Below are 12,834 nucleotides of genomic sequence, written 5' to 3'. Positions count from 1 at the left end.
TTTATCTCCCTTCCTCCCCTCTTCCTTCCTTTGTATTTTCTTTAGATGAAGTGCTGGAGGAAAACATACACATTTTTGCTGACACACTGTCTGGATTTCAGTTTCCTTCTGAACTGGTTCCAGCTAGCAATTCTTCCAAATTTATTATAAAATTAAAACTAAAATATCAGAGAAGTGTTGCTTGAAATGAAAATCTTGGATATGTAACAGTGAGCAAATTTCAGCATGTGATAGGGACAGGTAGACCATTACTAAACAGAAAAGATTATAACAAAATACCACAGTGATACTATCAGATATAGATTTGTTGAGATTTATGTGATCTGGGTGGCAGCAGAGGCTCAGTCACTGTTGCTTTCTCCAACATGGACTCACAATTCATACCACTCTCCTCACTAGCATGGCCAGTGCTATCATTTTCTTTGATCTCTACATCATATTTCTGTTTATGTAGTCAAAAATTGCATTTGGTTTTTTGCCACTGCATTGCATAACTGGCTCATGTTTAACATGTGGTCTACTAAGACCCCACATCCTTTCCAAACATGATGTGGCAAGCCTGGTGTCTCCCATCCTATATTTGTATATCTAAATGAGTTCCAGGACTTCTGGGTTTCCCCCACCCATACATGGAATCTTATATTATCCCTTTTGAAGTTCATTTTGCTTGTTTCTGTCCATTTCTCCAATTTGTCAAGGTCAGCTCAAATCCCAATCCAGTCTTTTGAGTTATAAAGTACCTCTCCCAGTTTGACGTTGTGCACAAATTTGATGAACATTCTTTCTGCTCTTTCATCTAACATCAGGCACTTGTCAGTTTTTTCCAGAATGGCAAGGAAACACCGGTAAACATGCTTTGGGTACATTCCATCAACCAATTACAACCAATAACAAATCAGCCTAACAGTAGTGTTGTCTAGCTCACATTTTATCAACGTGTCCATAAGAACATCATTAGGGATCTTGTCAAAAGCATTACTGAAATCAGGACCTCATCCACAGCATTCCCCAGTCTACCAAACTTGTAACTATCATAGAATTGTAGAACTGGACCACAAGGCCATCCAGTCCAACACTCAATCAAAGAAAGAACTATGAAAGAAAGACATATTATTAGCCCTGAATGACTTGTTTTTGGTGGTGTTTTGCAATCAGAGCATTCTTTTCTAAGTGCTCATAGACCAACAATTTAGTGATCTGTTCTAAAATCTTTCCTAGTATTGATGATAAGAGATCTTGCAGCACTGCTAAAGTGTGAGCTTTCACAGACTTCAGCCTTCTTCTGAGGAAGTAGGCTCAAGTCCATGAAGGCTCATGCTACCAACTTCTGTCTTTCAGTTAGTCTCAAAGGTGCTGCAAGATCCCTTTGCATGCTGGTTTTCCAGACTAACAAGGCTATGTATTTGAATGGATCATGGCATCCTCTTTTTCTCCATTTTGAAGAGAGGGACAACACTGGTCCACCTCCAAACCTGCAGGTCACTAGTTTTCAAGGCACCCACTTATTTCCAAAGAATTCTCAAAGATTATAGGCAGTGGCTCTAAGATTACATCTGCAAGCTCCTTTAGTGCACTTAGATATCATTCTTCTGGCTTTGGATAACTGTAAATTACTGTGCTTTCAGTAGAGGTTACTTGCAGGTAAATGGATATAAGATTGCACCCCCATACCCACATATCGTAGTAAGAATTACTGAACATAATAGGTTTTACTGCTGAGTTGTCATGCATAAGAGCTGGCATAGTATATTTGTCTGAGTCTTGGAGCAGGACTTTGGGAGAAGAGTGTGAATCCCCCCCTTGGCTAAGGAAACCCACTGGGTGATCTTGAGAAAGTCACATTCTCTCAGCCTCAGAAGAAGGCAAAGGAAAAACCCCTCTGAACAAACCGTGCCAAGAAAAAAACCCATGATAGACTTGACAGAGGGTCTCCTTAAGTCAGTAATGGCTTAAAAGCACACAAGAAATCACAAATAGGATTGTGCTGTAAAACTGGGGTCTGGTACATACCGCCCCGAAAGGCGGGCTGGAGACAGCTGGTTTTCATGCAGAGCGATGCCACAGCAGCCAAACTGTGCGGCACCCCTTCACCCCAAAAAGATGCTGCGCAGATGTCACAAGTGTACCATTGGTGCACTCATGATTAAGTGACACACAGCAGTGTCTATACGCTGCATGTCACTTATGTCATGATGGCGGCCCCCGTATGGATGGGAGGCCACCATTTCACCGCCAGCGTGACATCCTAGGGATAGGGACTATGCAGTTGGTGCTCAGTCCCTAACCCTAGAATCACCGCCTGGATTGCCACTTCTTGGCAGTATGTACCAGGCCTAAGTCTCTGCTGTCTCCCACAAATTTTTGGATATCCATCAGACACAAGGCAGTGGGCCTGGTTTAAAAGCTTAAAAGTTTTTTTTCATTACTATTCTCTAAGAGTGATTGCACTCCAGGGAACATCTGGAATCTGGTCATGCATGACCACTGTCACTAATACTATTATGTACATTTCTTTCAGCAAAAGTTGAAGAAACGTCATGACAAAATGTCACATCTAGGAGTTAATGATAAGCAAGAAAAATAATGATTTATTTATCTGTCATTTTCAAGTCACTCAGCAAAAATATGCAGTTGCTTTTTTATGCAGTACAATTATTTGTGCAGCTCATTTTAGGTACTGGATGGAAAGGGAAAAAAAACCAAGAGTGAGCAGCTAGGATAGCACCTTGAGAGAGACATAGAACTTGAAGATCTGGTAAAGCTTTTATCTACTAGATAAAAGTAAATGCAAGGTATGCAAATGCTTCCAAGAATGCCACAGATAGATGACAATGGAAACAAATATTCTCTCTTGCTCATTTCCAAAATTTGGTCATCAAAAGTATACTGCCCTTGAATAAGGGGGTTTCATATCTAGCTGACATACCCCTGATAGGCTTATCACTCATGCATTTTCCCCTAATACATTTCCAAAATCATCTGTGCCACTGACAATGTTTCCTGGGGGAATTCTACAAGCTGTAGTCCAATAAAGTAACCTTTTTAGCCTCTGCCATGTCCTGAAACAATGAATTCTACAAATGCTTTCTTATCTTGGGCACAGTATACACTGCCCCCTTTACCTCAAGGTTGGGGTCAGGGCAGCCTCACCGGCAGCCCTGCAGCCCCAATCCAGAGTTTTTCTGGACCACGGAGAAGCGGCAAAATGCTGCTTCTCTGTGGCGTGGAAAAGGGGTGTCCTTGGGGCTTTATGCCCCTGGACACCCCAGGAGCCAGAGCCATGGGAGAAAGGGGCCACCTGGCCCCTTTCTCCCTGGCATCGTTCTCGCAGCCATTTGGTTGCTGCAGGAACGAGGCGGCTCCCAAAAGGAGCTCCATTTCGGAGCTCCTTTCCACACCGTGCCCAGGCCGTTTGAGCACTGCGCGTTTGTGACATAATCATGGCAGCCCCCATAAAGATGGGAGGCCACCATGATGACACCGCCACCACGTACTAGGGTTGTGGGGTGTGCAGATGCTCCGCCTCCAGGCAACCCTAGTACCTGGCCAGGCGGGTCTGGATTGGGCCTGAGTCTTCAGTGTAATGCCAGTCTACTTCAGGACTTTCCTCTAAAAAAGCATAGAATATTTTTATAATTAGTGCAAATTCTTGTCAGGTGCACCACTTCACCTTATGGTCTCCTTCACACACATCAGGTGACACCCAGCCTGGAAACACCACTGAACCGATTGTGTGGTTTCCTTGAGCTGAGAGTGTGTGACTCACTAAAGGACACCCAATGAGTTTCAATGACTAGGCTAGCAGAGAATCAATCCTTGATCTTCAGAGATGTAGTCTAACACTTAAATCGCTACACCACACTGGCTTCCAACAGACACCCTACCCTTTTCCAAAGCTTGGTGTAAGAGCACCCTGAATTAGAAAGTGGGAAAACTTTTCAACACATCAGTTTATTAAAGTTGGATGCAATTGCAATATGAAACTGAGAGCAGATGCTTAACATCATTTTATCAAAATGGACAGATATGCTGAACTGCTGCAATGCCCTTGGCTTTAATGACACAGTATAAATTGAATGTGACAGTCTCTCTCTCCCCTCCTACTCCAGTACACACACAGCCCCATTTCTTCCAGTCATTTATAACCCCCATTGCCATGATTCTAGCCTGTTCCCTTTTTTTTAGAATTTATTTCCAATAAACCCCTTGATTTTTCTTCTTGAATGTTTGGCTTTAGCTGTTGTTAGAGGAATTGCTGCCCTCTACTGTCCAAAGAAAACAGCAAGTAATTTCACAGGACCCATCACAATTTAAGGGGAAATTTTTTTTATTCAATTATATTGAAACAACTGAGGGATGCAGATGCTTTCCTGACTAAGACAGAAACATCCCTCCCTCCCTTGGATAATAGCATTAGATCCAAACAGTGTGTCAGAGTCATCCAAAATCAAGTCTACAAATAATACAGTTCGTTCTGGAAAAACAGCTTGTTTAACCATTGGTTGTGTAAGGCACAATCTAGTCTGAAAGCATTCCAAGCACAGCTTGTTCTGGAATAAAGAACAATAAAGACCTTTCAACCTAATTTCAGTAACTACAGTAAAACAAAATTTGAATGGATCACTTTGAGATACACACTTATTTTCAAGACCGAAGCATGGAACAATCTATACAAAAATAGTATGATGTGCCCAATTTTAAAAGGAACAGAATATTAAAACCTGGAAAGGCAATTACTGCTCAGTGAGGGTTTTTTATGCAATGGACAACAGTATGCCTATTAAGGTTAATAGTCATTAGGGCTGGGCTTGCATAGAAGGATTGGGGTTGGGAACATGATTTGCATATATATATATATATAGAGAGAGAGAGAGAGAGAGAGAGAGCTCCATTTGGCTTTGACTATTTAAGAAGCTGTCTGATTCAACTTAGGGCCAACAGTGTTAGTTAACTACCTTCACGTCTCCCACAGATTATCATAGGAGATAAAATGAGTCTTTGATTTGTCAGAACTGGATGAAATATGAACATTTGTTGAATTTATATCTCACCTTTCTCCCAAGATGGGATTCAAGGTGGCTAGGTTAGGACAGGATCCTGTTGTGAACATTTCAGGCTGCAGAACAGAACTGGGGGAGGAAATTATACCTGCCTAATTTCACGCAGACAGGTGAAGAGGTTCTTGTGCTACGTGCTTTTAAATTTTGTTCAAGAAAGGAGAACAACTAATAACTTTTTAGAAAATATATTTGCATAAGATAGAAATTCATAAGTAGGTGTGTGTGTGTGTGTGTGTGTGTGTGTGTGTGTAGGTTTGTATATGAAGATTGATATATGTTTGTATATATGTTTTAATAATAAAATATTTTTTAAAAAAGAAAATATATTTCTAAGATGAGCTGGATGGAATTTGCAGAGCTAGTTGTTCCTCCTGAGTAGGTCAAGTTTACCCAATGTCAGAAAAAATAAATTCATGGAGATTTGCATAAAGTAGCTATTATTGTACAGTGGGCATGACTTTCCAGATATTGTTTGACTGCAACACCCAGCATTCATTACCCTTGGCTACATTGTCTAGGACTGGTTGAATTAGTCACCCAATCACATGTGGACCTTGAACACCAGGCTCACATCTGATTTAGAGGACAGGGGACTCAAAATAAAAGAATACACTCATTCCTCTAGGGCAGAATTTTTCAACCAGTCTCTCCTGGAACCCTCTAGCCCTAAAACTCAGTTTTTAGGATTTGGTTTCATCATAGGGTTGAAAACAGGAGAAAGTGCCTTACCTTTAATGGTTATGTGAAAGAGGGAATTTCAGCATGTATTACTTATCATGCCACCAGGTAACACACAACACCTGTCGAAATTCCCTTTTTACACAGCCATTAAAGGTACAGGAGCCTGCTTCAATTTTTTTTCCTTTGGGCTGACAAATTAAAATCTCAGGATTGTCAACAACAGTGGCTCCTCTGCATCCCTGGGTTTAGGGGTACAAGTAGGAAAACTTCAGATTAAAAAAACACACACTATTTTTAACCAAAAAAACACCTCTCTAGGAATCTCTATGTCTTCCAGCACAACTGCCAGAATCTCTAGGTCTTCCAGTCAATATCTGCCAGAAGTTGACCATAAAATAACTTGGAGGACCTACATATGCCTTAGAGAAGTGTTTTTTCTAAGACTTTCTAGGTTCTCCAGTATAACTGTATGGTCACCTTCCAAAAGAGTTATGCTGTAGAACTGAGAGTGAACATATTAATCAAATCTGTGAATAATCAAATCCACAAAGTCAAAACCACAAATGTGGAGGACCAATTGTACATTCATTTTGATGCCCTTGGATCTGGATGTTGAAGTTTTGAAACACTGTTATTTTAAAACTTTTTTTGAAGTCACATAACTTTCTCACTTTGTCCTCAGCTTATTTCAATTGCTACAATCTGAGTTCAAAGAGCAAAAGCAGTTTTCTCATATCTAATTTAATAGCAGAGACTGGGTACTGGCTAGTATGTTGCCATTCCCAGTAGACTCAGGCAAAAGCAAACTGCTGCAGCATCTCCTACCTTGTGTGTTCTCCCTTTTTTAATAACCTTTGCTATTTTGGCCACATTCTGATGATGTTTGGTCATGTGTCCTACTTCTCATCTATGGAATAATAGAGGCTATGTGAGTACTTGGGGAATACCAGACCTTTTTGCCCAACCCCATCATGAACTGCAATAGAAACATAATTTCAGGAAACAAAGGCCCCATACAGACAGGCCAAAATAAAGCTGCCTCAGGTCACTTTGGAGGTATGCTGTTTAAATGATGCATGCATCCTAAGAGTCGAAGTCGTGCCAAAGCCATGCTCCAATCCTAAGGACTGGAACATGGCTTTGGCACAGCTTCCAGACTTAGAACACATGCATCATTTAAACAGCATAACACCAAAGTGATCCGAAGCAGCTTTATTTTGGCCTGTCTGTATGGGCCTAAAGTTACTTACTATGTTCCTTCTCACATGTCATTATTCCTTGAGAAGTCTGGCTAACTGTGAACCAAGGAGCTTGCTTGTGTAGTCAAAGAAACCACAGATCTTCAATCCATGGTTTATTTATCCATTTCAATCTGGTCTCTCTCTCTCTGGAGCTTATTGCACACACTTTTGCCTCCGTTCTGGGCACAGGCAGGGAACATTAGTGGTCAAGTGAAAATGAGGTTTATCGTGTGCTAAACTGTCAGCAAGTGCCATAGCTGACCCTAACCTGTCCCCAAGCTGGACTGAGGCGCATGAATTTTGCTCAGCCAGAAGTTTTCTTGCTCAGCCAGAATCTTTCCAGCTGAGCAAAATTCATGCACCTCACCCGGCTCAGGGATGGCTTAGGGTTGGTGATGGCATGGGGATATCTTGCTAACAGTTTAGCATGCAATAACCTCCATTTTCACTCAGCCGTGCGTGTTCCCTGCCCATGCCCAGAACAGCGACAAAAGTGTGTGTGATATGCTCCTCTCTCTGCCTCTCTCTCTTAACAAGCCATAGCAATGTGGCTTGTCTTTCATCTTACTTGGGAAGGTTGTTGTTGTTGTTGTTTTTTGGGGGGGGGGAGACACAGAACAAAACAAGAACAAACAGGCCCACTATAAGAAGGTTTGTCATTTATATTAGTAGAGTTTAGTAGCCAAATGCTGTGAACGTACAGCAATAAATAGGAGTTATTACTCTGGATAAAGCCAATTTAGTGAATCATAGAATCATAGAATAGAATCATAGAATCATAGAATCATAGAGTTGGAAGAGACCGCAAGGGCCATCCAGTCCAACCCCCTGCCATGCAGGAATCCAAATCAAATCATCTCCGACAGATGATTTGAGCATTGAGACCAGGATAGATCCTCCAACATTTCTCAAAGAAAACAAGGACACATGTGACCAAACAACACCAAAGTGTGTCCAAGATGGCAAAAATTACAAACAACACACAAGCTAGGAGAGTCTACAGTAGTTAGCATTTATTTGAGCCTTCTGGGAAGTGCAAGACTCTGCCCTATCTGTCCTATAAAATAATATATATATGTATGTATGCATGTTTGTTTGTTTGATGCCTGGATATCATGATAGATGAGCTTCTGGGCTAGCCCTATCTCTCTCTCTCTCACACACACACACTACACCCTTTCATCTGAAGCAGACACATGGCGAAAAGGTGCCACGTTGAAAAAGCAATCCTGCCAAGAAGCATGCTTGGACTTCAGCTTAATGCCATGAAAACATTACAAAAGAGGAAGCGTTTCTTACCCTACAGCTACAAAGGTTTCCCACACCCAAGAAAGCAGATAAATGTAACTTTCTGGAAAATTACCAGAGGGCTAAAAGGGAAAAAGGTATATATGAAGGGATGGGGGAAAGGAATAGGTTAGCAAGCTGAGCTCATGCATGCTGTTCTTGAAATTTTAGCACTGATCACTTGCATTACCATTACCATTAATAATGGTACATTTACTAAAATACACATCTCTTAAAAGTGGCTAGTTTCCCACAAAACAAATGTCATCCATGATGTTTTTTTAAAAATGTATTACTAAATGCATAATAGAGGTATAAAAATATCATTTGCAATAGTATAGAATTCTGGTGGACCTACTTACCTCTTCACTTTTAAAATATATACACAAAATCAAATTTTAAAGATGTATTTATGCAAGGTACTATGCTCAGGCAGAAAAAAGTGAAGTTCATAGATACCAGATGGGTGACGTCTGGCTTAACAACAGTACATATGAAAGGGATCGAGGAGTCTTAGTAAACCAGAAGCTAAACATGAGTCAACAATGTGATGGCAAACATGGTTTGTGAGGTGGAGCAGACGGCTGGTTTTGTGGGGGGAACAAGGCATTTGAGACCACCCTCTTCATAATGGCCCACAAGCAGATCTTTTATTTGGACAAATATTTCAACAAGAACTACAAATACCAGTATGTGATGTTGCATAAAGATGTCTCAAAACAAGTACCAAAACCTCATCTAATGACTGAAGAATAATGGAGAAGACTTGGTGTTCAGCAGAGCCTTGGCTGGAACCACTATATGATTCATGAACCAGAACCACACATCTTCCTTTTTTAGAAGAACACATCCAAAAGACCAGAAGAAATAACTTCTCTCAGCTTCTGGAGCAGTGGTTCCCAACCTGTGGGTTGGGACCCCTTTGGGGGTCACAAGACCCTTTCACAGGGGTCACCTAGGACCAGCAGTGAGGCTGTGTGTGTGTGTGTGTGTGTGTGTGTGTGGAGCGTAGAGCCGCCTCTCCAGAAGCCTCTCAGGGCTGAGAGGGAGGCAGAAGGGGCTCTTCGGGACCATGAGGCGAGGAGGATGAGGAGAAGGCATTTCCTGGGAACAGAGCCTCTTGCCGGCCGTTTGGGCCTTTGGGGCATGCATTGGAAGGGAGGAGGTTGTGATGATGAGGAAAAGCAGGGGCTCCTCTGGATAGTCCTGGCCACTTCCCTCGAGTCCGTCCCTCCTCCTCCTCCTCTTCTACTTCAAAATCAGCCTCAGCCCAGGAGGTGAGCTACTCATTCACACTCCCTCGCTTTTCTCTCTCTCTCCCTCTCCCTGCACTTTGAGACCCCTCTAACTGCCCTGGCTCTGGAACTCTGTGAGGCATTTAGCCTTCTCTGTCAGAGAGCTCTGGTGCCACAATAAACTACAATTCCCAGGATTCCATAGCACTGAGCCCTGGCAGTCCAAGCAGTGTGTTTTGGACACAGAGATCCTCCAAATGAATCCAGTCCCTAGCTTTTGTATCTCTCTCACACACTGCAGGAATAATAACCCACTTTGAGACTGCTTTAACTCAATGCTAGGGAATCCTGGGAATGCTAGTGTTTGGGAGACATTGAGACTTCTCTGTCAGAGATGGCTCTGAGACCACAATAGACTACAATTCCCAGGATTCCCCAGCACTGAGCAGTCTCAAACTGGACCATTTCCTCAGTGTGGATGCACCTGGTGAGGAATTCTGGGCACTGCAGTTCAACTATGTTTGGAGGGTTATAGGACTCCCTGTCAGCGATAGCTCTGGGGCCACAGTGTACTACAATTCCCAGCATTCCCCAGCATTAACCAAGGACAGTTAAATCACTCTCAAACTGGATTATTTCCTCAGTGTGGATGCAGCTTTGGTGAGGAACTCTGGGCATTTCAGTCCAGCTATGTTTTATTTCTGCAGTGTATTTTGGACCAGAGACAAGGTGACCAGGCATCCTCCTCCTTTTCCAGGACATGTCCTCTTCTGTCACATTTCAAAATGTCCTCCATTTGGATCATGGCTAAGAAGCATGGATTTATAATCACATGGGTGTTTTTAGCTTTTATTTTTGGTCATGTCCTACATTTTTTGCTTGAGTGCCCTACATTTTGGGGTGAAGGCATTGGTCACCTTGGTCAGAGAGCTTTACAGGGGTTTAACTGCCATTCTGCTGTGGTGCTGGAACAAACCAACATTCCCAGAATTCCACAGCATTCAGAGAAGGCAGTTAAAGTGATCTCAAACCAGATTATTTTCCCAGTGTAGATGCAGCCCAAGCCTTTTGCCTCTCTTATGCCTGAGATTTCAAAGCCCAGCCCTTTGGATAGGATGAAGTGATGAGAGTGAAAGCAGTGTCAAACTGCTTTAATTCTGCAGTGTGGCAGCAGCCTAAGTGTGCCTAATGCAGTTCTTAACATGGTGCACCTCTTGCATACCGAGTCTCACAAGACTATTTTCTTTAACAACTTGTACCCACTAACTCCATTTCATGTCTCCTTTATTTAGTGGGGTGGAATACAGACAAAACACGGCAAAATTTAATTAATTGATTGATTAATATCTCATCTTTCTCCCAGTACAGAAACCAAGGCAACATACAACTTCAAAAACATGATACAATTCTTAAAAATCCTGTTAATACAAAAGTAAAAAACAACAACCACTAAACCAACTTTAATTTAAAAGAGGTCGATCATATACTGTAGTGCAGTGGTTTGAGTGTTGGACTAGGGACCTTTCCACACAGGGCACAGAAGTAGGGTCAGTTCGCATTGGTCGATGCGTATTCGCGTCATATCACATCGTTCATTCACACTTGCGCTCTCTGAATACTGTACGCTTTGCCGATTCATATTCGCGTCATATCGCATCGTTCATTCACACCTGGGCGGCCTTCCAAATCGAGGTTTTGCGAATCGGCCAATGCGTATTCAGGCAAAGTGAGGCAAGTGCAGATTGGATAACCACACCAGCCCAATACAATGTGTATTGGCCAATGCACATTGGCAACCTTGCGCATGCTCTGTGGGGCTCTGAATGAGGGCAACATTTTTAACTTCCGGGGTGAAGAATGAGGTCACTGTTTAGTGCGTAATATCGTGATAATTGCTGCCTTTAGCCACTTACGAAAGGGGTATGCACCATCTGTGTGTGTGTGTGTGTGTGTACATACTTATATCTATATCTATATCTATACACACACACACACATACACACACACACACACACACACATAGTGGTACAGCCAAAAGTGTGATGTCTTTTTTATGTCTACACACACATTTGTCTGTATGAGTGTTAATACACACACACACACACACACACACACATATATACAAAAACACACTGTGCCACAGCCAAAAGTGTGATGCCGTATTTACACACAGCTGTCTGCTTGAGTGTTTGTATATGTGTGTGTGTGTGTGTGTGTGTGTGTACACACACAGATAGATATACACACATATACACATAGTGGTACTGCCAAAAGTGTGAAGCCGTATTTATATGTGTACACACACAGCTGTCTCTGTGTGTGTGTGTGTATACATACATATATATACACACACACACACACATATACACATACAAACTGTGGAGCAGCCGAAAGTGTAATGCTGCATGTATATGCTTACACACACATACATATACATATATACACACATATACATATACATCCCCCCCCCCCCACACAAAAGCTTTCTGTTTTATCTCGGTCAGTGGAAAAATAGCTCCCCAGCCCCGCCGGTTGTCCTGAAAGGGGAAAGGGCCAACGGAAGGAGATGGGGGAAATTCCAGTGCAGCATCATGGGAAATTTGTAACCCGGTGGTCTTCAGGAGAACCAGCGGATTGGATGTACACACCAGCCAAAACAGCAGAGGTTCCACACTGGCCATCAATACGGATCCCGCCGATCCACTAATTTTGCACATTCGCAAAACAGAGGAGCCAGCTGCTTTCAGTTTGGAATCCAGCCATGAATATGCATTGGCCAAAGCATATTCATGTTATATCGCATTGGTCAATACGTATTCTGAGCTCACAGGTGTGGAACACCAATGCAATATAACGCGAATACGCATCGACCAATGCAAACTGACCCTACTTCTGTGCCCTGTGTGGAAAGGTCCTAGGACTCTGGAGGACCAGAATTGAAATCCCCACTCAACCATGGAAACCCACTTGGTGAGCTTGGGCAAATCATACTCTCTCAGCCTCGGAAGAGGACAATGCCAAACCCCCTCTGAGCTAATCATGGCAAGAAAATCCTGTGATACGTCACACTTAGGGTCTGCCGTGTATCAGAAATGACTTGAAGGCACAGAACCACAAAGTGGAACAGGACTGGATCCAGAAGGTTCTGAAAGGCTGGGAGAAGACTAAGACCATCAGAAAAAACATATTTCCGATGGTCTTAGGAACTGAGACACCACTCCAATATGGTTAGGGGTCACCGCAACATGAGAAACTGTATTAAAGGGTCGCGGCATTAGAAAGGTTAGGAACCACTGTTCTGGAGCCTTGTGTAAATATGTTGGTAGTATT

The 12,834-nt window shown here is 42.5% G+C and overlaps 1 pseudogene; it reads left to right on the top strand.

Annotated features, from left to right (window-relative positions):
* The first annotated feature begins 8,899 nt into the window (after positions 1–8,899).
* On the top strand, positions 8,900–9,140 carry LOC121929964 (annotated as a pseudogene).
* The last annotated feature ends 3,694 nt before the right edge of the window (positions 9,141–12,834 follow it).

This window comes from Sceloporus undulatus, chromosome 4, assembly GCF_019175285.1.
Source record: "Sceloporus undulatus isolate JIND9_A2432 ecotype Alabama chromosome 4, SceUnd_v1.1, whole genome shotgun sequence".
Lineage (NCBI taxonomy): Eukaryota > Metazoa > Chordata > Lepidosauria > Squamata > Phrynosomatidae > Sceloporus > Sceloporus undulatus.
Note: the sequence above shows the minus strand (reverse complement) of the source record. Positions and strands in the feature narration are given on the sequence as shown.